We start from the raw sequence: 26,840 nt of genomic DNA, 5'->3' as shown, positions 1-26,840 counted from the left end.
TAGAAATACAGAAATAGGATGGATGGGTTTCTGTAAAAAAGAAGAAATAGGAAAGAGCAGTTATTAAGGTATGCACACATTTGTATGTTTCACTGCAAAATGTCCAAAAGCAACGGTTACTTAATTGACAGATTCTATTGTATCCAACCACAAAAACTCTCTCAAACATCTTTGATGTTATAAAATTAAATTATTACAACTTTGGGCATATTAAAAAAAGACTCACTAGTAACTAGGAAGAATTCATGAATTTAGTGTTATGGTCCATAGACATAAAACATAACAAAATTGTAGACTCTTAACTATGATCTTACTCTCTAACCAGGCATGTGGGAACACTAATTTTCAAAGAAAAATACCTTTTTTGTGGTCTTCAACTTAAAATTTTATTTCTGATTATGAAAAACAGTTTTTCCTTTGCCTCAGGAACTCTTTAAAGGGAAAGAAGCTGTGTAGATAGTTGAATAAAGACTTAAACATTAGCATCTGACTGCATTTAATTTTCAGTTATCTTAAAATTTTTAAAATTTAAAGCCACCACTTGAATAAACCTGTCGATTCCATCGAATAAAGGATAAATATGTAAAAACTGTTCACATAGACGTTTTCTCCTTCCATTGTTGGAACATTCAAGCGACACTTATGCAAAATTAAGGTTAAATAAACATAGAAAATACACATTCAGTTTTCAGACTCATTACATTCAAATATTTATTTTAAAACACCCCAGGATTTTGACAAAATTTTAGACATCTTTTTTCTTTTACTTTTACTACTAAACAAAGCAAAATCTCTTCAAACAAAGGGGTTCCCTTGGAGCTGGCAGCTCTGCTGTGTTCCAATGCCAACGCTAGATAAGAAAAATTTGACTTGTAATATTAGAAGTAAATAGTGGCCTGGCTTAAACCTACCAAAGAAAGGAAATTCAATATGCATTCTGCAGTTTTACCCCAAGGAGCAAACCATCAGATTCACTGAATTTTAGAGCCTTAGCGCTGTCATCATAATAACCCTCACTGCAAATGTGCACACTGAGCCCAGGGCCACTCAGCTTGTTGAAGGCCGAGGGGGTCAGGACGGGGCGTCCAGACTAGTGATCTTTAAGTCGCTGCACCTACTCTATACTGAGCTATGCTACGATGGCATGACTTGAGTGGTGCTCAGGATTAAATGCCTGATTAAAATACCGTTATGATTAAAAAAATGTTTGTGCACCTGAAGATCCACTCTGTTTTAAAAGGATTCAAATAGAATATAATGCTATGTCCGCATTACTAAACTCTAGTGTTGACGGAAATTCACTTTAAAGCCTTGATTCTGAATGCTGTAGTTTCAATGGTGAGTGTCTCTCACAAATGAGCTTAACCTCCACTGAAAGCTACAAGGAAGCACCAGACCAGAAAATGTCACCTACCAGCTTGCATATGTCTTGCAATTACTTGCTTCTTTAATGTGGTTTGAATATTATCTTGACACAGACCAGATTTCTAAAAATTATTTATTTTTATTGATACATATGATACATTCACATACCATGTAACCATCCTAAGTGTACAATCAATGATTCACCATATCATCATATAGCTGTGCACTTATTATCATAATAGACATTTTTCTTTTTCATGAAAAATAGCACATATACAAAAAACAATACATTTCAAAGCATATTGCAACAATTAGTTGTAGAATAGATTTCAGAGTTTGATTTGGGTTACTATTCCAAAGAGAAATACGTTTATGCTGAGATTTGATTACATCATAACTCTTTCTCTGAAGCAACTACTATTATGTGTTAAAAATCATTTAAATAGCCTTCATGGTGACTACTGTCTATGTTTAAATTGACATGCCTTCCTTTTTTCTATTCAGCATGTCAATAAAAGAATAGTGAAAAATAAAAATAAAAAACAAGAAATTTCTAATACTCCTCTATGCTTGTAATTTGTTATATCTCATCGTTGAATCTTCACAGCATGGGGAAGAGAATAATTGTGTTCCAAAAAAGTGGCTTAGTCTCTACCCCTGGTTCATCTAACAGCCTTACAGTTTTTTCCTTAAACTTGAAAAAATATACTGGAAAAAGATAAAGCTAAACTTCAAAAAATAACATTACTACTAAAAAATCTGAATGATTAGAAAAATGCGGCCCAAAATAAAACTCTTAAAAGAACATAAGAAAAATTTTTGTTTTGCATCATGGTATTTTGTGGTGTTTCAAGTTATGTTTGCTCATTAATGACATATAGAAATAAAATCATTTTTGTACATTGATCTTGTATTCTGAATCTTGCTAAATTCACTTATTAGTTCATTATCTTTTCTGTAAATTCATTTCGTGTTTCATATCATCTGTGAGTAAAGACTGCTTTACTTTTCCTTTGCAATTTGGATGTCTATATCTTTTTCTTGTTTTATTTCACTGGCTGGAACCTCCAGTGCAATATTAAACATAAATAGTGAGAGGGAAAATCTTTGCTTTGTCCCTAAACTTAGGGGGGAAATAATTCAGTTTTTTACCAGTAATTGTGATGTTAGTTACAGAGATTTTAAGAGATGTTACATTTCATGTTGAGGAATTTCCCATCTACTCCTCATTTGCTGGGAGTTTCTACTGGGGATGGATGCTGAGTTTTGCCAAATGCTTTTACTGCACCTATTGAGATAGTTATCGATTTTTCTTTGTAAATATGGTAAATTACATTGATTTTCAAATGTTGAATCACCATTGCATTCCTGAGGTAAACTCCATTTGGTCATTGTGTAATATCTTCTCTAAATATTATTAGATTCAATTTGTCATCATTTTGTTTAGAATTTTTGCATCTATGTTCATGAGGAATAATGGTCTGTAGTTCTCCTTTCTTTTGAGTCTTCACCTGGTTTTGCTATCAAGTTAACATTAACCTAATAGTAGATTTTGGAAAGTATTTCCTCCACTTCAATTTTCTCAAAGAGTTTGTATAGAATTGGTAATATTTCTTCTTTAAATGTCTGGAAAAATTCAGCAGTGAGGTTTTTTTTGTGGGGAGATTTTTAACTACAAATTCAATTCTTTTAATACATATAAGGCTATTTAGGTTATTCATTTCTTCTTGAGTGAGCTGTGGTAGTTTATGTCTTTCAAGGGGTTTATCTATTTCATCTAAATTGTTGATATATTGTGGCAAAATTGTTCATAATATTTCCTTAATATTCTTTTAATACATGTAGATCCTGTAGTGATATCATATCTCTCGGTCTTGATATTGGTTACTTGTGTCTTTATTATTATTATTATTATTTGGCCAATCTGCTAAAGTTTATCAACTTGCTTGATTTTCTCAATGAACCCAGCTTTTGGTTTCACTGATTTTCTCTCTCTGTATTTATATTTTTATTTCATTGATTTCCTTATTATTTTTCTTTCTTTCATTTAATTTCTAGTTGCTTAAGTTAGAAGCTGAAACCATTGATTTGTGATCTCTTTCTAATAATAAAGGAACTTTGTTCTATATATTCCTCCCTAACTATTGCTTTAGTGGCATTTCACAAATTTGAAATACTGTGATTCATTTTCATTCTGAATATTGATTTCTTCTTTGACGCAACAGTTATTTAAAAGTGTATAATTAAGTATCCAAATATTAGGAGCATTTCCAAACATTTTTCTAGTATTGATTTCTGACTTAATTCATTGTGATTTTAGAATATACATGCTATCACTTGAGCTCTATTACTTAGAGCTGCAGAACTGTGCAGAATCTGATCTATTATAGTAAATGTCTCATATACACTTAAAAAGATATATTCTGCTAATGGGTGGGATGTTTTACAAATATGAATTAACAATAGTGATTGATGATAACTAGGGAAACAGCAGTGAGAAATAAAAAGACAACAACAAAAATCCATTTCGTCATATGCCTTCCATTCTCATTATAAATATCAAAGATATTTGCAACCCCACTCAACAAACATAATTGATTCTTTCTGTTTTTAATCCCCACCTTATTTTTTCTCTATAACCACTATCACTATTCTTTATTTGTTCATTTGTTTTTTCCAGTGACATTTAGCAGAATGGATGCTTAGAGTTGTACTTAACCAGACTGAGATTTTGCCAAACTGGCATATGGAGAAAGAACAAGGAATTTGCAGGTGAATGCGAGGGATTTATTTTTGTGATTGATGATAGCATTAAGCTGGGTGAAGAGAGAGGAGCAGACATGAAAGATATTAGGAAATAAAATAAATCACAGATTTCAAAGGTTGTGGAGGGCAGTGGGTTTGAAGGATTACTGGAATTGGAGTAGAATGGAAAGATGACTGGAGGTGGTGGTCAGAGAATGGTTTGATGAAATTGAGACAATGCAGAGTCTGCAGTTACTGGATATAATAAGGTTTCGCTATGAAAATGAATTCAAGAATGCTGTGTGGATTTTCCAATGTTACACAGTCTGTAAGGCAAGAAGATATGAAGCAAATCCACGTCTATCAGAAATCATTTCCATGGTCTTTCCACACCCTCTTCATAGTTGCAAAATTTCTCCTTGTTTACTGCTCATGATTATCATACCACATGCAGCAAAGGATAGAAGAAATATTTTTTAAAAAATGTAAAACCTCCTTATGCCATGACCTTTTTTTCTCCCAATAAACAAATATGTCTTTCAGTTTCCTATTCCTCTAACTTCTTTAACTTAGACTACTTAAGAAGGATTAACGTACATCTCATTAATGCTTCAGACTTCCCTGCTCTTTCACAAAGGTTTCCCTAGCCACAGGAAATTGAAGCCTGTTCTTCTCTGCAGGAATTACTTCGCTATTCATTCTCTATATGTCAATTTTGACAAATAGAGTTCAGTGACATTTTGATTTACTGCTACCCCGAACAGTCACTTAGATTATATGTGATTACTTTACTCTTAAAGACAAAAACATGATTTGATTAATCTCTGCATTTTCTAACTTCATGCAACCCAGAATAAGAGATGAAGAAATACTGTTTTCATTTAAACTGCACTTGAATTTTTGCATACCTTTTATACATATATATGAGCTTGATGAATTTTTATTTATGAACATAACCATTGGATTAAAATAAATTTCTCTTCTTCTAGAGAAGAGTGAAGTATCATGCACAGAACATGGGCTTTAGAACCAGGTGGACCCAAGTTACCATCTATATTGTGCTGCTTTAATAGCTGTGTGACATGGGAGTAATGCTCATTTCTTTGATCTCTAAAGTGTGACTGTGATGGTTTGAAGGCTTTATAGACCCCAGAAAAAATTATATTCCTAAAGCTAATCTATTCCTGTGGGTGTGACCATTTGACTGGTTTATTTCAGTTGAGGCATGTCCCAAGTGGGTCTTAATTATCTTACTGGATATAAGAGGATGAAAAACAGAGAGAGAGACAGAAAAGACAAGGAGAAAGGATAGAAGCTGAGAAATAAAGCCACAGATGGAGAAGCCAGTAGCTGAAAGTAAAGAAACCAAGGAGAGAAGGGAGAGACCAACAAATACTGGTCTTCAGATTGCTGGCAGCCTGTCTTCAGAAAGAAGGTAACTTCTTGATGATGTCTTGATTTCGACATTTTCATGGGCTCAGAATTGTAAGTTTCTAAGCTTGAGGAAATAGCTTCCTAACCTCCTGTCTGCCCTGAGGGATTTGCAATTCAATCCCGCCCCCCCCCCCCCCCCGAAGAGATTAACCCTTCAGGGCCTGGTAGACCTGTAGCCATCTCTCCTGAGGAAAGAGCCCTCACTCCTCTATCTGGAGAGATTAATCCTGTTTCACCACATGAAACTGCAAGGGAATTCCCTGAGGTAATTGGCTTGAAAGACACTTAAATTCTTTGCATGATGCACCACATTACCCTACTTTTTTTTCAGGCCTTTAACTGAACTAAAGTCCCAACAAGTTCTGAAGGGTGAGGTGCAAATTCTTACCTATGAAGATGTACGCTATACTCCAAAAGAACTGTGTGAGTTTCCCAATTTATATAGACAGAAATCAGGGGAATTATATATGGGAATGGATAGTAAGGGTATGTATTAGCTAGTGTTCTCTAGAGAAACAGAATCATCAGGAGATATCTATAAACGTAAAATTTATAAAAGTGTCCCATGTAACTGTGGGGATAAAGTCCAAGGTCTGTAGGGCATTCCGTGAGCTGGCAGCTCCAATGAAGGTCCTCAACAAACTCTCATGAGAGGCTGGCTGGCTAAAGCAGCCAAGAGTGATTGTCTCTTCTGAGTTCTCCTTAAAAGCCTTCCAGTGATTAGATTGTGTTATTCTTTGCAGAAGACACTCCCCCTCAGCTGTGGATGTTACCAACGTGGTCTTGATTTAAGTTCATGAAATGTCTTCATAGAAACATACAGGCCAGTGTTTGCCCAACTAGACGGCCGGGCAGCACCACCTGGCAAAGGTGACACATGAACCTGACCATGATATGGTGTATGATAATGGTGAAAGGAATATAAAGCTGGATCAGGCTGAATTTACTGATATGGACCATTTATGCAGAGATTCTGGATTCAGTGTTTTAGCGTGAGAGGTTACAAAGAGTGTTAACAGTTTCTTTGCATAGTTGGTTAAAGCATGGAACAAAAGGTGGCCAACATTACCAGAGGTTGAAGTGTCAGAACTTCTTTGGTATAATGGAGATAAGGAGATCCAAAGGCTTAGAGAGACTGGAACGTTAGAGTGGATTTATCATGGAAGACTTACTCAAACACCCTAGGGCTATCCAGAGGACATATCTTTAATCAAGACTGCGATGAATAAATATGTGAGACTGGTTCCATTGCCCTTGAAGAGCTCTGTAGTTGTCCTTCTGTAGGTCAGATATTACTATGGAAACTACTGTTACTGAGCTGGAATCCTTAAACACAATGGGGGTGACAGGATCCCAAGTTGGCAGAAGTTACGTGGCAACAATTAATTGCCAAAAGCAAGGTGGGCGTGGTTATCATAGTGGATAGCAGACTCAAAGCAGGAGTCAAGCAGCAATCAAATTAATATGACTTCCAGAGAACTATGGCATTGGCTAGTAGATCATGGAATTCTTGAAGTATAAGAGATGGGCAGTCTACTAAATTCTTGCTTGAGCTGTATAAGCAGAAGAGTTCTAGGTCAAGCAAACAAAAGTCTTACTTGAATTACAAAAACAGAAGGTCATAGTCCCTTAATCAATTTCCAGACTTGAGACAGTTCACAGACCAGAGCCCCTTGAATGAGGGGAAGGCCAGGAATACAGTCACAAATTTATACTGTTAATCTTCCTTCCAGCCTTCCCAAGGAGACTGACAGCCTTTTATGAGGTAACTGTGCATTGGGGAAAAGGAAATGATCAGATATTTTGGGGATTATTAGATGCTGGCTCGGAAGTGACATTAATTCTAGTAGACCCAAAATGTCGCTCTGCTCCACTAGTCTAAGTAAAGGATTATGGAGGTCAAGTGATTGATAGAGTTTTAGCTCAGGCCCATCTCACAGTGGGTCCAATAGTCCCAGAACCCATTCTTTAGTTATTTGCCCAGTTCCAAAATGCATAATTGGAATAGAAATACTCAGCAACTTTCAGAACCCCCACAATGATTCCCTGACTCCTAGAGTCGGGGTTATTATGGTAGGAAAAGTCAATGGAAGCTACTCAAACTGTTCCTACCTTACAAAATAGTAAATCAGACACAATACTGGATTCCTGGAGGGATTGCAGAGATTAGTGCCACTCTTAAGGACTTGAAGGAGGCAGGGATGATGATGCCCACCACATCACCATTCAATTCTCCTATTTGGCTTGCTCAGAAAACAGATGGCTCTTGGAGGATGACAAAGGATTATCATAAACTTAACCAGGTGGTGATTCCAAGTGCAGCTGCTGTTCCAGATGTGGAATCATTGCTTGAGGAAATCAACACATTTCCTGGTACCTGGCATGCAGCTTTGATCAGGCAAATGCTTTTTTCTCAATAGCTGTCAGTAAGGACTACCAGAAACAGTTTGCTTTCAGCTGGCCAGGCCAGCAATATACGTTCACTGTTCTGCTTCAGGGGTATATCAATTCTCCACTCTTATGTCATAATCTTGTTTGGAGGGAACTTGATCATTTCTCCCTCCCGTAAGATATCACACTGATCCATTGTATTGGTGATATCAGGCTGATTGGAAGTAGTGAGCGAGAATCAACAACTACTCTAGATTTATTGGTAAGGCATTTGCGTGTCAGGGAGATGGGCGATAAATCCAACAAAACACAGGGGCCTTCCATTTCAATGAAATTTCTAGGTGTCCAGTGGTGTGGAGCATGTCAAGATATCCCTTCTCTCTGTGGAGAGGGTCCCAGCGCGGCGGCAGAAACAAAGGCGTCTCCCGCGCAGGAAATCAAGTGTTCCTCTGTCTCCTGGATAGGTAAAGGAAAATTTGGTGGCTCCAGCATGCTCCTCAAAATCAGGAAATGAAATTCATATAATAAATACTCCATCAAGAATTTCGGAGAAGATGGCGGCTTAGTAAGACGCACGGATCTTAGTTCCTCCTCCAGAACAGCTACTAGGGGAGTAGAAATGATACAGAACAGCTCCCGGAGCCACGACAGAGATTAAAAAGACAGCGTACCTCATCCTGGAACGGCTGATTGGCTGAGAGAACCTGCTCCGGTGAGATCGCCGACGGGCGCGGGCTTCCCCGGGCCAGGCGGCAAGTGGCCGGAGTCCCTCCCTTCCTCCTTCCCAGGCCAGCTGGCAGAATTGGGCAGGTGGTCCCCTCAAGCCACGGCGGCTGGCATCCCCACCACGCACGGCCCCCCGGACCAACTGAGAGAATTGGATCGGAAATCCACAGACCGCGGAGAACGGTGACCGGGGGGGTCCCATAAACACGTGACTCCCCGGTCCGGCTGGGAATGATGCACTCTCCCGGGCCGCGGTGGGTGGCGCCCTCCTGCCACGCTTGGCGCCCCGGGCTGACTAGGAAATTCGGACGGGCGCTTTCCCGGGATGCGGCGGCTGGCGACCCTCCCCACGTTCGGACCCCTGGGCCAGCTGGCACTCTTCCAAGCCGCTTCGGCTGGCGAACCTCCCCCACGGCGAGAGTTTTCCAAAGTTAAAGGACCCACAGCACCTTTTACTGGTGGGACCCGCAGACAAACGTGTGCCACGAGCGCCACCTACTGGGCAGGATAACAAAAACAGAACCCAGAGATTTCACAGAAAAATCTTTCAATCTATTGGGTCCAACACCCAGGGAAATCTGACTAAATGCCCAGACACCAGCAGAAGATAACAGATCACGCTCAGAAAGTTGAAAATATGGCCCAGTCAAAGGAACAAACCAATAGTTCAAATGAGATACAGGAGCTGAGACAACTAATGCTGAATATACGAACAGAAATGGAAAACCTCTTCAAAAATGAAATCAATAAATTCAGGGAGGACATGAAGAAGACATGGGCTGAACAAAAAGAAGAAATAGAAAAACTGAAAAAACAAATCACAGAACTTATGGAAGTGAAGGACAAAGTAGAAAAGATGGAAAAAACAATGGATACCTACAATGATAGATTTAAAGAGACAGAAGATAGAATTAGTGATTTGGAGGATGGAACATCTGAATTCCAAAAAGAAACAGAAACTATCGGGAAAAGAATGGAAAAATTTGAACAGGGTATCAGGGAACTCAAGGACAATATGAACCACACAAATATACATGTTGTGGGTGTCCCAGAAGGAGAAGAGAAGGGTAAAGGAGGAGAAAAACTAATGTAAGAAATTATCACTGAAAATTTCCCAACTCTTATGAAAGAGCTAAAATTACAGATCCAAGAAGTGCAGCGCACCCAAAAGAGGTTAGACCCAAATAGGTGTTCTCCAAGACACTTACTAGTTAGAATGTCAGAGGTCAAAGAGAAAGAGAGGATCTTGAAAGCAGCAAGAGAAAAACAATCCATCACATACAAGGGAAACCCAATAAGACTATGTGTAGATTTCTCAGCAGAAACCATGGAAGCTAGAAGAGAGTGGGATGATATATTTAAATTACTAAAAGATAAAAACTGCCAACCAAGACTCCTATATCCAGCAAAATGGTCCTTCAAAAATGAGGGAGAAATTAAAACATTCTCAGACAAAAAGTCACTGAGAGAATTTGTGACCAAGAGACCAGCTCTGCAAGAAATACTAAAGGGAGCACTAGAGGCAGATATGAAAAGACAGAAGAGAGAGGTATGGAGAATAGTGTAGAAAGAAGGAAAGTCAGATATGATATATATAATACAAAAGGCAAAATGGTAGAGGAAAATATTATCCAAACAGTAATAACACTAAATGTTAATGGGCTGAATTCCCCAATCAAAAGACACAGACTGGCAGAATGGATTGAAAAACAGGATCCTTCTATATGCTGTCTAGAGGAAACACATCTTAGACCCAAAGATAAACATAAGTTGAAAGTGAAAGGTTGGGAAAAGATATTTCATGCAAATAGCAACCAGAAAAGAGCAGGAGTGGCTATACTAATATCCAACAAATTAGACTTCAAATGTAAAACAGTTAAAAGAGACAAAGAAGGACACTATCTACTAATAAAGGAACAATTAAACAAGAAGACATAACAATCATAAATATTTACGCACTGAACCAGAATGCCCCAAAATACGTGAGGAATACACTGCAAACACTGAAAAGGAAAATAGACACATATACCATAATAGTTGGAGACTTCAATTCCCCACTCTCATCAATGGACAGAACATCTAGACAGAGGATCAACAAAGAAATAGAGAATCTGAATATTACTATAAATGAGCTAGACTTAACAGACATTTATAGGACATTACATCCCACATCAGCAGGATACACCTTTTTCTCAAGTGCTCATGGATCATTCTCAAAGATAGACCATATGCTGGGTCACAAAGCATGTCTTAACAAATTTAAAAAGATTGAAATCATACAAAACACTTTCTCGGATCATAAAGGAATGAAGTTGGAAATCAATAATAGGTGGAGTGCCAGAAAATTCACAAATACGTGGAGGCTCAACAACACACTCTTAAACAACGAGTGGGTCAAAGAAGAAATTGCAAGAGAAATTAGTAAATACCTTGAGGCGAATGAAAATGAAAACACAACATATCAAAACTTATGGGACGCAGCAAAGGCAGTGCTAAGAGGGAAATTTATTGCCCTAAATGCCTATATCAGAAAAGAAGAAAAGGCAAAAATGCAGGAATTAACTGTCCACTTGGAAGAACTGGAGAAAGAACAGCAAACTAATCCCAAAGCAAGCAAAAGGAAAGAAATAACAAAGATTAGAGCAGAAATAAATGAAATTGAAAACATGAAAACAATAGAGAAAATCAATAAGACCAGAAGTTGGTTTTATGAGAAAATCAATAAGATTGATGGGCCCTTAGCAAGATTGACAAAAAGAAGAAGAGAGAGGATGCAAATAAATAAGATCAGAAATGGAAGAGGAGACATAACTCCTGACCTCACAGAAATAAAGGAGGTAATAACAGGATACTATGAACAACTTTATGCTAATAAATACAACAATTTAGATGAAATGGACGGGTTCCCGGAAAGACATGAACAACCAACTTTGACTCAAGAAGAAATAGATGACCTCAACAAACCAATCACAAGTAAAGAAATTGAATTAGTCATTCAAAAGCTTCCTAAAAAGAAAAGTCCAGGACCAGACGGCTTCACATCTGAATTCTATCAAACATTCCAGAAAGAATTAGTATCAATTCTCCTCAAACTCTTCAAAAAAATTGAAGCGGAGGGAAAACTACCTAATTCATTCTATGAAGCCAACATCACCCTCATACCAAAACCAGGCAAAGATATTACAAAAAAAGAAAACTACAGACCAATCTCTCTAACAAATATAGATGCAAAAATCCTGAATAAAATTCTAGCAAATCGTATCCAACAACACATTAAAAGAATTAGACATCATGACCAAGTAGGATTCATCCCAGGTATGCAAGGATGGTTCAACATAAGAAAATCAATTAATGTAATACACCATATCAACAAATCAAAGCAGAAAAATCACATGATCATCTCAATTGATGCAGAGAAGGCATTCGACAAGATTCAACATCCTTTCCTGTTGAAAACACTTCAAAAGATAGGAATACAAGGGAACTTCCTTAAAATGATAGAGGGAATATATGAAAAACGCACAGCTAATATCATCCTCAATGGGGAAAAATTGAAAACTTTCCCCCTAAGATCAGGAACAAGACAAGGATGTCCACTATCACCACTATTATTCAACATCGTGTTGGAGGTTCTAGCCAGAGCAATTAAACAAGAAAAGGAAATACAAGGCATCAAAATTGGAAAGGAAGAAGTAAAACTATCACTGTTTGCAGACAATATGATACTATACGTCGAAAACCTGGAAAAATCCACAACAAAACTACTAGAGCTAATAAATGAGTACAGCAAAGTAGCAGGTTACAAGATCAACATTCAAAAATCTGTAGCATTTCTGTACACTAGTAATGAACAAGCTGAGGAGGAAATCAAGAAACCAATCCCATTTACAATTGCAACAAAAAGAATAAAATACCTAGGAATAAATTTAACTAAAGAGACAAAAAACCTATATAAAGAAAACTACAAAAAACTGCTAAAAGAAATCACAGAAGACCTAAATAGATGGAAGGGCATACCGTGTTCATGGATTTGAAGACTAAATATAGTTAAGATGTCAATCCTACCTAAATTGATTTACAGATTCAATGCAATACCAGTCAAAATCCCAACAACTTATTTTTCAGAAATAGAAAAACCAATAAGCAAATTTATCTGGAAGGGCAGGGTGCCCCGAATTGCTAAAAACATCTTGAGGAAAAAAAACGAAGCTGGAGGTCTCGCGCTGCCTGACTTTAAGGCATATTATGAAGCCACGGTGGTCAAAACAGCATGGTATTGGCATAAAGATAGATATATCGACCAATGGAATTGAATAGAGTGCTCAGATATAGACCCTCTCATCTATGCACATTTGATCTTTGATAAAGCAGTCAAGCCAACTCACCTGGGTCAGAACAGTCTCTTCAATAAATGGTGCCTAGAGAACTGGATATCCATATGCAAAAGAATGAAAGAAGACCCATCTCTCACACCTTATACAAAAGTTAACTCAAAATGGATCAAAGATCTAAACATTAGGTCTAAGACCATAAAACAGTTAGAGGAAAATGTTGGGAGATATCTTATGAAACTTACAATTGGAGGTGGTTTTATGGACCTTAAACCTAAAGCAAGAGCACTGAAGAAGGAAATAAATAAATGGGAGCTCCTCAAAATTAAACACTTTTGTGCATCAAAGAACTTCATCAAGAAAGTAGAAAGACAGCCTACACAATGGGGGACAATATTTGGAAATGACATATCAGATAAAGTTTTAGTATCCAGAATTTATAAAGAGATTGTTCATCTCAACAACAAAAAGACAGCCAACCCAATTACAAAATTGGAAAAAGACTTAAATAGACACCTATCAGAAGTGGAAATACAAATGGTCAAAAGGCACATGAAGAGATGCTCAATGTCCCTGGCCATTAGAGAAATGCAAATCAAAACCACAATGAGATATCATCTCACACCCACCAGCATGGCCATTATCGACAGAACAGAAAATGACAAGTGCTGGAGAGGATGCGGAGAAAGAGACACACTTATCCACTGTTGGTGGGAATGTCAAATGGTGCAACCACTGTGGAAGGCAGTTTGGCGGTTCCTCAAAAAGCTGAATATAGAATTGCCATACAACCCAGCAATACCATTGCTAGGTATCTACTCAAAGGACTTGAGGGCAAAGACACAAACGGACATTTGCACACCAATGTTTATAGCAGCGTTATTTACAATTGCAAAGAGATGGAAACAGCCAAAATGTCCATCAACAGAAGAATGGCTAAACAAACTGTGGTATATACATACGATGGAATATTATGCAGCTTTAAGACAAGATAAAGTTATGAAACATGTAATAACATGGATGGACCTAGAGAATATTATGCTGAGTGAGTCCAGCCAAAAACTATAGGACAAATACTGTATGGTCCCACTGATGTGAACGGACATTTGAGAATAAACTTGAAATATGTCATTGGTAACAGAGTCCAGCAGGAGTTAGAAACAGGGTAAGACAATGGGTAATTGAAGCTGATGGGATACAGACTGTGCAACAGGACTAGATACAAAAACTCAAAAATGGACAGCACAATAATACCTAATTGTAAAGTAATCATGTTAAAACACTGAATGAACAAAAATCTGTAGCATTTCTATACACTAGTAAGGAACAAGCTGAGGGGGAAATCAAGAAACGAATCCCATTTACAATTGCAACTAAAAGAATAAAATGCCTAGGAATAAATTTAACTAAAGAGACAAAAAACCTATATAAAGAAAACTACAAAAAACTGCTAAAAGAAATCACAGAAGACCTAAATAGATGGAAGGGCATACCGTGTTCATGGATTTGAAGACTAAATATAGTTAAGATGTCAATCCTACCTAAATTGATTTACAGATTCAATGCAATACCAATCAAAATCCCAACAACTTATTTTTCAGAAACAGAAAAACCAATAAGCAAATTTATCTGGAAGGGCAGGGTGCCCCGAATTGCTAAAAGCATCTTGAGGAAAAAAAACGAAGCTGGAGGTCTCGCGCTGCCTGACTTTAAGGCATATTATGAAGCCACAGTGGTCAAAACAGCATGGTATTGGCATAAAGATAGATATATCGACCAATGGAATCGAATAGAGTGCTCAGATATAGACCCTCTCATCTATGGACATTTGATCTTTGATAAGGCAGTCAAGCCAACTCACCTGGGACAGAGCAGTCTCTTCAATAAATGGTGCCTAGAGAACTGGATATCCATATGCAAAAGAATGAAAGAAGACCCATCTCTCACACCCTATACAAAAGTTAACTCAAAATGGATCAAAGATCTAAACATTAGGTCTAAGACCATAAAACAGTTAGAGGAAAATGTTGGCAGATATCTTATGGATCTTACAACTGGAGGCGGTTTTATGGACCTTAAACCTAAAGCAAGAGCACTGAAGAAGGAAATAAATAAATGGGAACTCCTCAAAATTAAACACTTTTGTGCATCAAAGAACTTCATCAAGAAAGTAGAAAGACAGCCTTCACAATGGGAGACAATATTTGGAAATGATATATCAGATAAAGGTCTAGTATCCAGAATTTATAAAGAGATTGTTCATCTCAACAACAAAAAGACAGCCAACCCAATTACAAAATGGGAAAAAGACTTGAACAGACACCTCTCAGAAGAGGAAATACGGACGGCCAAGAGGCACATGAAGAGATGCTCAATGTCCCTGGCCATTAGAGAAATGCAAATCAAAACCACAATGAGATATCACCTCACACCCACCAGAATAGCCATTATCAACAAAACAGAAAATGACAAGTGCTGGAGAGGATGCGGAGAAAGAGGCACACTTATCCACTGTTGGTGGGAATGTCAAAGGGTGCAACCACTGTGGAAGGCAGTTTGGCGGTTCCTCAAAAAGCTGAATATAGAACTGCCATACGACCCAGCAATACCATTGCTAGGTATCTACTCAAAGGACTTAAGGGCAAAGACACAAACGGACATTTGCACACCAATGTTTATAGCAGCATTATTTACAATTGCAAAGAGATGGAAACAGCCAAAATCTCCATCAACAGAAGAGTGGCTAAACAAACTGTGGTATATACATACGATGGAATATTATGCAGCTTTAAGACAAGATAAACTTATGAACCATGTAATAACATGGATGGACCTAGAGAATATTATGCTGAGTGAATCCAGCCAAAAACTAAAGGACAAATACTGTATGGTCCCACTGATGTGAACGGACATTCGAGAATAAACTTGAAATATGTCATTGGTAACAGAGTTCAGCAGGAGTTAGAAACAGGGTAAGACAATGGGGAATTGAAGCTGAAGGGATACAGACTGTGCAACAGGACTAGATACAAAAACTCAAAAATGGACAGCACAATAATACCTAATTGTAAAGTAATCATGTTAAAACACTGAATGAAGCTGCATCTGAGCTATAGGTTTTTGTTTTGTTTTGTGTTGTTTTGTTTTGATTTTACTATTATTACTTTTATTTTTTTCTCTATATTAACATTCTATATCTTTTTCGGTTATGTTGCTAGTTCTTCTAAACCAATGCAAATGTACTAAGAAATGATGATCATGCATCTATGTGATGATGTTAAGAATTAATGATTGCATGTGTAGAATGGTATGATCTCTAAATGTTGGGTTAATTTCTTTTTTTCCGTTAATTAAAAAAAAAAAAAAAAGAGAAGGGATAATTGGAGCTGAAGGGATACAGACTGTACAACGGGACTGGATATAAAAACTCAGAAATGGACAGCACAATACTACCCAATTGTAATGCAATTATGTTAAAACACTGAATGAAGCTGCATGTGAGGTATAGGTTTTTTGTTTTTGTTTTTTTTGTTTTTTTTCTTTCTATTATTGTTTTAATTCTTATTCTGTTGTCTTTTTATTTCTTTTTCTAAATCGATGCAAATGTACTAAGAAATGATGAATATGCAACTATGTGATGTTATTAAGAATTACTGATTGTACATGTAGATTGGAATGATTTCTAATTGTTTTGTTAATTCTTTTTTTAATTAATAAAAAAAAAAAAAACAAAAAAAAAAACACTGAATGAAGCTGCACCTGAGCTATAGGTTTTTGTTTTTTTTGTTTTTGTCTGTCTGGTTGTTTGTATGTCTTTTTTTTTTTTTTTACTATTATTATTACTTTTTTTCTCTATATTAACATTCTATATCTTTTTCTGTTGTGTTGCTAGTTCTTCTAAACAGATGCAAATGTACTAAGAAACGATGATCATGCATCTATGTGATGATGTTAAGAATTACTGATTGCATATGTAGAATGGTATGATTTCTAAATGTTGGGTTAATTTCTTTTTTTCCGTTAATTAATAAAAAAAAAATACTCCATCAAATTCACAGTCCTCACTCAAACTCCACGAATTATTCCGCTCAAGTCTTTTACAGTTCAAGGATCCAAGACAGAATCATGCATTACATTTAGTTTTCAGATCTTTTCAAGTCTCCTTCAATCTGGACCACTTTCTCAGTCTTTCCTTATCTTCATGACCGTGACGTTTTTTTGAAGAGTACAGGCTATGGATTTATAGAATGTTCCTCAATTTGGTTCTGTCTCATGTTTCCTCAAATTTGAATTCAGTAGTCTTCCAGGAATACCACAGAATTAGTATTATGTTCTTCTGAGTGCACCCACTGATTTGGCCCATTGGTGGGATGTCACACAAAAGGCATGTTTCAGATTTCTCCTCTGTGAAGTTAAAAAGTATTTTTAAGTAACTAGCATGTTCATTAATAATTATTAGTAATATCTGTGGGGAGATACTTTGAAACCATGTTATTACCCTGTTTCTCTTCAAAATTTCACCCAATAGGTTTAGTATAATTTTCTAGATCAATTTTTACTATGATGGTTACCAAATGGTGATTCCTTAAGTCCTACACTGATCAGTAGGCATTCTAGGGTAAAGGAGGGGAGTGATCCGCTTCTTCCCCATTTGTTTATTAGTTTGTTTGTTTACTTATATCAGTATAGACTGAGGAATTCCCATTTTTTCAGTGGGTCATAATCCACTATAAATATTCTGGAAAGCTGTTATACAGATCCTATCAAAACTGAACATATGTGTATCCTGTAACCTGGCAATTCCACTTCTCAGGGATATTCTCAACAGAAAGGCACACATATGTTCACGAGGTGACACATAAGAAAATCCTCACAGCAGAACTACTTATAATAGCCCCTAACTGAAAACAACCCAGTGCCGTCCGTAGTAGGATAGATAAATAAATTGCCATTTAGGGTATATTCATAATAATGGAAAACTATACAGCAGGAGCATAAATGTTCAATATAAATGACTCCCATAAACCAGAAAAGGACTTCTGGATGTTGGTTATGTTCTGTTTCTTAATTTGGGATGTGTTCACTTAGTGAAAAATTTCTCAAACCATATACTTATGATATATGCAATACTTCAATAAAAAACTCACGTTAAAAGAAAAAAAAAAAGATATCCCTTCTAAGGTAAAGAATAAGCTGTTGCATCTGGTCCCTCCAATGACCAAAAAAGAGGCACAGTGCCTACTTGTCCTCCTTGGATTTTGAGGACAGCATATTCCTTATGTGAGTGTACTGCTCCAGCACATTTACTGAATGACCAGAAAAACTGCTAGCTTTGAGTGGGGACCAAAACAAGAGGAGGGTCTGTGACAAGTCCAGACTGCTGTGCAAGCTGCTCTGCCACTTGGGCCATATGATCCAGCAGATCCAATGGTGTTGGAAGTTTCAGTGGCAAATAGAGGTGCTGTCTGGAGCCTTTGGCAGGTCCCTATGGGAGAATCACAATGCAGACCCTGACCATTTTGGAGAAAAGCCTTAACATCCTCTGCAGATAAGTAGTTTCCTTTTGAGAAAAAGCTTTGGGCCTGCTACTGGGCCTTAGTAGAGGATGAATGCTTAAACAATGACCGCCAAGTTACCATGAGACCTGAGTTGCCTGCCATGAGCTGGGTGTTGTCTGACACACCAAGCCATAAAGTTGGGCATGTACAACAGCACTCCATAATAAAATGGAAATGGTGTATACAAGATAGGGCCTAAACAGGTCCTGAAGCCTCAAGTAAGTTATATGTGGAAGTGGCCCAAATGCCCATGGCCCCCACTTTTGCCGCATTACCTTCTCTTTCTAAGCCCAGAGCTATGACTTCTTGGGAATTTCCTTACTTGACTGAGGAAGAGAAAGCTTGGGCCTTGTTCACAGATGGTTCTGTATGATATGAAAATACTATTTGAAAGTGGACAGCTGCAGCACTGCAGCCCCCCTCTGGAATATTCCAGGACAGTGGTGAAGGGAAATCCTCCTAGTGGGGAGAATTTTGAACAGTGCATATGGTTATTTATTTTACTTGGAAGGAGAACTGGCAGGAGTGTGTTTATATACTGATCCATGGGCTGTTGCTAATGGTTTGACTGGATGGTAAGGGACCTGAAGGAGCATGATTGGAAGTTTGGTGAAAAAGAGATCTGGGGAAGAGGTACGTAGATCAACTTTTCTAAGTGGGCAGAAATCATGAAGATATTCATGTCCTTTGTGAATGCTCACTAGAGGGTTACTTTAGCAGAGGAAGGTTTTAATGGTCAAGTAGATAAGATGACCTGTTTTGTGGATACAAATCAGCCTTGTTCCCCAGCCACTCCTGTCATTGCCCAATAGACTCCTGAAAAAAATAGTAATGGTGGTAGGGATGAAGGTTATGCATGGGCTCAGCAACATGAACTTCCACTCACCAAGGTCAACCTGGCTACAGACACTGCTGAGTGCCCAATCTGCCAGCAGCAGAGACACACAGCCAACTCCTTACATGGCACTATTCCCCGAAGCTATCAACCTCAGTACCTAGAGCAGGTTGATACCATTGGACCACTTCTATCATGGAAGGAGCAGAAATTTGTTATAGATAGAATAGATACATGCTCTGTATATGGGTTTTCCTTCCTTGCACACAATGCTTCTGCCAAAACTACCATCCATGTGCTTACATAATGCCTTATCCATCTTCATGGTATTTCCCACAGCTTTGCTTCTGTTCAGGAAACCCACTTCACAGCAAATGAAAGGCAGAAATGGGCACCTGGTCTTCCTGAAGCAGCTGGATTGATAGAATGATGGAATGGCCTTTTGAAGACTCAATTATAGCACCAACTAGGTGGCAACTTGCAGGGCTGGGATAATGTTCTCCAGTAAGCTATTTATGCTCTGAATGAGCATCCATTCTATGGTGTTGTTTCTCCCATTTCCAGCATTCACAGGTCTAGGAATCAAGAGTTAGAAATGGAAATGTCACCCCTCACTATTCCCCTTAGTGATCCACTAGGAAATTTTTTGCTTCCTGTCCCTGAAATCTTGAGCTATGCTGGTCTACAGGTCTGAGTTCCAAAAGGAGATACAACAACGATTCTATTGAACCAGAATGCAATGCTGCCACCTGGCCACTTTGGGCTCCTCATGTCTCTGAATCAACAAGCAAAGAGGGAAAATACTATACTGGCTAGGGTGATTGATCTTGACTATCAACTGGAAACAGGGCTGCAACTACAAATGGGGTAAAGAGGTGTTTTCCTGGAATACAGGAGATCCCCTAGCTTCTCTTAGTATTGTCATGCCCTGTGATTAAAGTCAATGGAAAATTGCAACCACCCAATCCAGGCAGGACTACCAATGGCCCAGAAACTTCAGGAATGAAGGTATGGGTCACCCTTGCAGACAAAGAATGATGGCCAACTGAGGTGCTTGCTGAGGATAAAGGGAATATGGAATGGGTAATGGGATATTAACTATGACTATATGACAAGTGGCGGAAAGGAGGACTATGAGGTGTGAATATTTCCTTCTTGTTTTGTTATGAGTATGTTTGCATTTGTACATAAAACAAGTATCTTGTTTTCATCTTATTATATGACATAAATTGTATTGTTCATGTTATAGTATTTAAGCTATAGGGTATCAAGTTTATCCAAGACCTTGCACCCTATTCTGGAAAGATTTAGTGCTTTGTATACAAGACAGATGAGCTTGTTAAATGAAGTATATCTGTGATTATTTTCTGTTTAGAGATTAATGGTTTAAGGTGACGTGTATAGCTGCCAAGTTGACAAGGGGTGGGTATATGGTAGTTAGGTTCAGGTGTCAGCTAGGTCAGATAACGGTGCCTAGTTGTTCTGCTGCTGTGGACTTAAACCCTCAGCATGTAGATTTCAGCTATGGTTGATTACATCTAACATCAGCTAAAGGGAATGCCCTCTGCAATGAGTGACATTTTAACCTAATCAACCGGAGGCTTAAAAGGAGGAGTCAGGAGAGAGAATCTCTTTTTTTATGCAGAGGCCGGCCAGCCTCTCCTGGGGAATTTAAGGAAGTCCTTTATGGGAGTTTCTGGCTCACAGCTGCCCTACAGAGTTTAGACTCCTGCGCTCCCACAGTTGTGTGAGACACTTTTTTATAGAGACTCGTATTTACAGATATCTCCTGTTCGTTCTTTTTCTCTTGAGAACCTGACCGCTACATAAACTAATAAAATCTCATTGTGAAAAGTCAGCACTTTTCTGGTATGTTATATTAGGCAGCTTTAGCAAACTAAAACAATGGCTAACAATAACTCTTCAGAAAGTTTGCAGAGAATTAAAATGAGATGATGTTACGTAATGTGATAACCTAGGGCCTGACATATAATTTATTTCTTGGTTTGAAGTCCTATAGATATCTATAGGGCACCTATTCTTTACTGAATCTTCAGAAAGCTCGCGGTATAAATTGGAGGTGGGGGTGGGCTAAACCCAGAGATGATTTCAATATGATATCATGGGTAAAACAATCCATAAATATTAGTCAATCATACTTCAAATAGCGTAGTGCAGTGACAAGGACATGGCCAATGGACTTTCACATGAACATATGTCACTTCCCCTTGTTCTTTCTTATGCTGAGAGACAAAGAATTACACATGTGACTTTATTCTTAGGAGACGGTGCCCATTGAAATATTTGTTGTACTGGAAAGGTCCTTCTTCCTGTGCAAAATCATACATACAGATTCCAAACTTGATTTATTTTATGGAAGGTTCTAGGTCCAAAATTGACCTTCCAATATTTATTCATCACCTAATTTTAATTGAATAAATTTACTTCCCTAAAGTATAATTTGAAAACTATTTTTCTGGTATATTCTACCAAAAATTTTTGCAATAGTAATTTTACCAAAATATTTGCAATATCTTGTGTTTGTAATGCAGCAAAATAAATAATTTATTGTCTAGCTAACTGTGGTTAATACGTTTGATTCATACAGTGGCTCTGCTCCTTACTATGTCTGTGGCTTTGAATGACTTAACTAGCTGAAGTCTTATTGAGTTCCAGTGCTTGTGTATTTGGGAAAACAATAGTATGTGTCCCTTCAGGATTGTTGCAATGAAATGATCACATAAAATATTGAGCAGAGTGCTTCATATGAGTCAGTATCCAATAACATTTTTTACTGTAAAACAGAACTGTGATTCATTTTCATTAGAATTTCTTTCTCAAGAGACATTCACATTTACTAATGATTGTTAATAGTAGTGGACTTCTTGGATTAGAGGTCTAGATTAAAGCTGCAATAAGTGGTTACACTGTCATTTATTTAATTATAAGTGTATCACTTTATGGGCAGGGGTTTTGACAGGTTAGTTTGTTTCATTATACACTTCTCCTTTGGAGCATTGGAAAGATTTCCTTTCCTCATGCTTATGCCAGAGATCCACTTTTTAAAAAGTAGAACAAGATGGTTCTTAGCTTTTTCTGTTTCCCCACCCTCTAATTTCTAGACAAATTGGTGGTCCTTGTAACCACAGTACAAACCTGATAGCTTGTACTTTCTGCAGTAACATTCTCATGGTTTCATAATATTTCTCCATGTTTAATTTTTTTACCTTGTCCTAATTGTATTTTTAGTCCTAATTTTATGTTAGGCTGTAACATATATATATTTCCCTCTAAGCCTCATAATACATGTTACTTCTTGTATTTAGGCAGGGCATGTAAATAAAAAGTTGCAATCATTTTCTGTTAGACTACTTTTTAAGTGCTCATAATGTTGGAGCTCCTAGGTCTTCTTTATAGTCCACTTGCTAAAGAATATGTGACTGATGAAATAAGTGTTATCACTTTTTTGGATGTCTTCACAGCTTTTCAGATGGAGTCAAATACTTTGGTTTGTGGAGAAGTGATTTTGAAGAAAATATAATGTATAAAATAAGTTAGAAAATTTTGGTTACTAAGAAAATTTAAAAAATTGTATCCTTCAAGATGTCCATTTGGGTCATCTGAATGACTTTGAAAATAGAATAAAAATTTAAGCCTATGAACAAGGTAGAATTATTTATTTTTCAAGGAAATTTGGGGTCTTGACTTTCATTTCTTAGTCTTTCAGTGCTTTTCAACTTGTATCCTGTGAAATCCAAAGATTTTGATTGAAGGTCAATTATTTAGGGGAATATTTGTTGTTATAAGAAACATTGAATGCATTGGAAAGACCCACGTGTGTCTACCAATAGCCAAGTTAGCATCGTGATAACTTGTGTACCTGGTTTAACCTGGATTTTGTTCAAAGCTACTTCTGCCATTTCCCTGGCATGACTTTGAGCTTGTAAATGTACTTGCAAGTTGAGGAAGTTTGGAGCACTGCACTGCTTGTGTTTTTTGTAGGTCTGCAGATATTTATAAGGTACCTATCCCTAGCCTAATCATTTTTGTATCTTTATTATTTTAAAATAGCAAGTCAGCATGTCACATGATTTTATTCTGAATACTGTGAATATGTATGACCCAAAATTTGGGTGCTCTGCACCACTAGTCAAAACAAGGGCACTGTAAAGGGGTTTTCGACTCGGAATGTAGCACTTTTAAAGCGCAGTTGGGTAATCTTTGTCCGAATAGAAAAAGATTTAGCAGTCAAACTTGCAGTGATTTATCTTACTAGTTATCATGACATATAATTTCTAAGATAGTCATAAAAATGTTGCTTGAAGCATTGTTTACATTAGGAAGGGCTGGAAAGAATGGAAATGGCAATTCAGATGGGAGAGCAAGTAAATTGTGAGGTGTCCATGCAATTCATCATAAAGGAAGAATTAGGTGATACATGCTGCTTGGAAACACTTTCTAAGGTACATCGTTGTCAGGGGTGGAATATAGAAGCAGAACTCTTTGCAATGCATACTTCATTATATAAACAAAATACATACACCCATGTACATTCTGTACCATAGAAGAAAGAAATTGTATTAGGCCTCCAAACACTGTTTAAATGAGTTAGCAAAAATAAAGTGACATCTGACTAGATAGTCAGGTCCTGCCAGATGTCACAGAAAGGACAGCAGGAAAGATCACATACAGCTGCTGCGTCAACAGGCACTGACTGCAAATAAGATACCAGTGTCTTGCAAAACAGTATTGGATAAAATTAAACACACTGCAATTACATCAACTTACATATTCTCAGAGAAATTTATAATAGTGTCAGCAATGAATTATTTATAATGGTAGACATAGTATTTTTCATACCCAGGTTCGTTGTTTGCTTTTGTTAAAAGATATACACCCTCACACACAATTATTCTTTGTGTTAATATCTCCAAGTATCTAAGTATCACTAACATGGCCAAACCTGGTTACATCTTTTGCTTGTGTTTTTAATTATCTGAAAAAGGATAATTTGGCAATTTAGGGTCATAAATTTCTCTTCCTTTCAGCTCCGGGATCAGTATCAGCAATGATTCCAATTTTGTTATAAGGATACCACATGCAGAACAAAACACTGTTATATTTTGAAACTGTGTTTAATTATACGAAAGTGATTACACTAAGAAATCAGAGTTTTGCATACTAAACTTGAATTTCTCATTCTGTCACAAGATACATGAGAAAAGTATTTTCTTCCAAATTATGCAAGGTAAACTAGCAAAGTAGCCCATTCACTGAGTGTTTCTAAATTTACCATGTTTAAGATAAGATAAATTTAGCATGTCATGAGTTGCTAGAAAATTTTAGTAATCCTACTCCAGTGATTTTTTGCTGTATTTATTTCAAGCTTTTAATTCTATAATTAAAGAATAGACCAAGATTTAGAAATAAACATTTATAAAACTTTATAAAATGTTTTCCATTTGGAACATTCTGTAAAAAATCAGGATAGTTTTAGTTGGCTAGTGTTTAGTCCTCTCTATCAAGAAGACTAGCCCAAGATAGGAATGAAATGCAGGGTCCTCTCCATCTTTTCTGAGCCCGGCTCTCATCCTGCATTCATGCTTTCACATGGCCTTAGGAATTTCCCCACCTACAGACCCTTTACCCACCAGGAAATAGACATCCCCCTCCTGGTTGCTTTGTATATGTCTGAAAGCCGGTAACCCTTGGCCTTAGTCAACTTCAACTTAATTGTTTCTTACATTGCTTTAACCATCAGCAAGCTGCTTCTCCTTGTAGGACAAGTTCTTGGAGGGTGAGTCAGAGACAAGTTAACTGGTTCACTCCTTCTGGCTGCCATCCTATAGATTCATACTGACATTCAGGAATTCTAGTATGTACGCAGGGTTACTCAGCTAGCACTAGAACAGGGCCAGGGACCCACAGTAGGAGTGCAGGCTGGATCCACAACACCAGGGAGGGTATGAGGGGCCCCAGCAAAGAGGCCATGAACTACTCTTACCTTTTTTTTTTTTTTTGGCAAGGACAAACCCAGGTCTCCCACATGGCAGGTGGAAATTCCATCACTGAGCTACTCTTGTACCACCCACTCCTACCATTTTTAAAGCAGCATTTTTTAAATCTGTCACTGGCCCAGTTACTGCAACTCTTGTTTGTAATTGTTTCCCTAATTTTTGAGGAGGATGGCTCACCCAGTTTGTGCTTGTTGTTCACACATTCTGTGAGGGAATGGCACTTGGAGCATCTTACACTGTTCTCTTGGTTAACCAGAATCCTCTTCTTCCTGTTCATTACATTTGATTTTTGACAATAACTTATTTTTATAATCCCTGTCAAATATAAAAAGCTCTTTCACCCACATCTCTTTGAATAACCCACTGTACATTTATAATTATTATATTCATTTAGCAAACCAGGAAATAGACTTAAAGGAGTTAGATTGCTTAAAGTCACAGATACAAACAAGATTTGAAAGACCAACAGTCACTGAGTGGCAGCTTCCAGGGAATAAAAACAAGATAAGGCAGCAACATTGCTTAAAAAGTGAAAATAGTTACTTTTGTTACTCTTAAGGTCAAGGAAAATATAAATATTCATTTATTTTCTCTCCTGGGCATTTCTTAAATGTCTAAAAATCATAGAATTTTACAGTTACTTGTTTCATTTATTACATACATATTGGGATAGCTATTCTTGGGACAGCTCTGCAAAGACTTCATCAGTTTTAAAAATGCTGATATAAACATACAGGTCAATCTCATTTTATTATGCTCAGCTTTATTGCATATTGCAGATATTATTTTTTTTCACAGTTGAAAGCTTGTGGCAACCCTGCATTAAGCAAGTCTATCAGTGCAATTATTTTTCAAAGCCTCACTTCATGTCTCTCTGTCACATTTTGGTAGTTCTTGCAATATTTCAAACTCTTAAATTATTATTATACCTATTATGGTGATCTGTGATCAGTAATCTGTGATGTTACTAGTGGATTTGTTTTGCAGCCACATGAACCATGCCCATATAATATAGCAAACTTAACTGATAAACATTGTATGTGTTCTGACCTGCTCCACTGACAGGCCATTTCCCTGTCTGTCTTTCTCTCCTCAACCTTCCTCTTCTCTGAGATATGACAATACTGAATTAGGCCAATCCATAACCCTATAGCGGTCTCTAAATGTTTACATGAAAGGAAGAGTTTTTGAAGTTATAGCTGTCATAGATAGTGATTTATTTGATGGATCTGGGCAAAGTAAATTGAAAACCTTCTGGAAAGGATTCACCATTCTACATGCCATTAAGAACATTCATGATTCATCGGAAGAAGTTAAAATATAAACATGAACAGGAGTTTGGATGGAATTGATTCCAACCCTCATGGATGGCATTGGGGGGTTCAAGACTTCAGTGTAGGAAGTAAATGCACATATAGTAAAAACAGCAAGAGAACTA

The 26,840-nt window shown here is 37.3% G+C and overlaps 1 long non-coding RNA gene across 3 annotated transcripts in view; it reads left to right on the top strand.

The window, feature by feature from the left end:
• The window catches only part of LOC143684798 (uncharacterized), a 70,414-nt gene that overhangs the window by 33,768 nt on the left and 9,806 nt on the right, over positions 1-26,840 (top strand). Inside the window, exons 3-4 of one of the 3 annotated variants that reach the window (XR_013176176.1) lie at positions 4,046-4,137; positions 5,329-5,522. The exons of the other annotated variants lie outside the window; for them this stretch is intronic. This is a non-coding gene — a long non-coding RNA (uncharacterized LOC143684798). Of the gene's footprint in view, positions 1-4,045; positions 4,138-5,328; positions 5,523-26,840 lie in introns of those variants that run through there. 3 annotated transcript variants of the gene reach the window in all.

Source organism: Tamandua tetradactyla, chromosome 1 (genome assembly GCF_023851605.1).
Source record: "Tamandua tetradactyla isolate mTamTet1 chromosome 1, mTamTet1.pri, whole genome shotgun sequence".
NCBI classification, from domain to species: domain Eukaryota; kingdom Metazoa; phylum Chordata; class Mammalia; order Pilosa; family Myrmecophagidae; genus Tamandua; species Tamandua tetradactyla.
Note: the sequence above shows the minus strand (reverse complement) of the source record. Positions and strands in the feature narration are given on the sequence as shown.